The 1,228-nt window shown below is 29.1% G+C and overlaps 1 non-coding gene across 1 annotated transcript; it reads right to left on the bottom strand.

The window, feature by feature from the left end:
- Positions 1-826: 826 nt before the first annotated feature.
- Positions 827-948, bottom strand: LOC139001396 (small nucleolar RNA SNORA32). The gene has a single exon (XR_011469990.1). It is a non-coding gene; the product is annotated as a small nucleolar RNA SNORA32 (small nucleolar RNA).
- Positions 949-1,228: the final 280 nt, after the last annotated feature.

Below are 1,228 nucleotides of genomic sequence, written 5' to 3'. Positions count from 1 at the left end.
TTAAACTGTGTGACAACAGTCTGTTTTAGGGAATTTATTCTCACACATGTCAATCACAAGATTGTTACTGGATTTAATTCAAAATGTAAGAATAGCATGAATCATTGATGTTTACTATCTATATTGCATATCTATATTTCTGGTTGTGGAAATGTTCTAACTTAAAAATTTAAATTTTTGATAATAAATTAATATATGTCAACTTCTAAAAAATGTGGAAACATGAATATATTATAAGAAAGAGAATTTAAACCATGTATAATTTCACTACCCTGTAACCAGTATATTTTTTCATTGTAAGATAGATATTTTCTAACATTTTAATGTCTTATAATTAGTTACATGTCATAATTTAATTAGCAGAATATTTCTTAGTGGTATATAAAATTATGGTTCATCATACTTCTGATACCATCTCAGATTTAATGAAACATAGTACATTGTATTTTAATGTACTATGTACTATTTTAAACCATATTTAGGATTGTAATTATATAATTTTTGGCCAACTTTAAATGAAATGCAACAATTTGAGCATCTTGTAGGATAAAATAAATCAGTATCATAATGTCATGATCCTTCAATAATGTTACACAGTTACACATTTTTTATAGGAATAGAGATGATCATATATTCAAAAACTACATGGTCACTAGCAGCCCAGAAAGATTAGCTAGACAAAGGACATCAAGGATCTAGAGATCTAAGACACCTCTTACAAAAATCTCACTGATTATTAATAGCAATTACCAAATCACATATAGCTTGTGTTATATTTATAGTGAACAGTGCTGATCTAGGCAATGTAGATAAGTAATGGTTAATAAAATGTTCCCAAATAAGCTGAACACTGCCAACATAGCAGAAAAAAAACTTAGTGGGAAAATGTTTTTTGGTCATGTGCACAGCAAATGAGAGACTGCATTCTAAAAGCCTTGGTAATGACCATTACACAATTTTATAAATGAGTGAGTCTAAACACCTATGTATAAAGAGGAAGTATCGGTTTCAAAATCCACAGGTCACTTAACTTATCTAAGTCTCAGTTTTACTTATCTGTACAATGAATTTACTAATAATACCTGCCACCTAGAGAAAGAAACCAGGATGGTTCAATGAAGTGCTCACTTGAATGTAAAATACTGAGTAAATGTAAGTGATCAGAATTAATGTTACTAGTTGAAAATATCATTAGTGATGATTCTTCAGGAAATGGCCCCTTTGCATT

Source organism: Myotis yumanensis, unplaced genomic scaffold (genome assembly GCF_028538775.1).
Source record: "Myotis yumanensis isolate MYYU_CA2020_CCGP unplaced genomic scaffold, mMyoYum1.0.hap1 SCAF_1, whole genome shotgun sequence".
Lineage (NCBI taxonomy): Eukaryota > Metazoa > Chordata > Mammalia > Chiroptera > Vespertilionidae > Myotis > Myotis yumanensis.
Note: the sequence above shows the minus strand (reverse complement) of the source record. Positions and strands in the feature narration are given on the sequence as shown.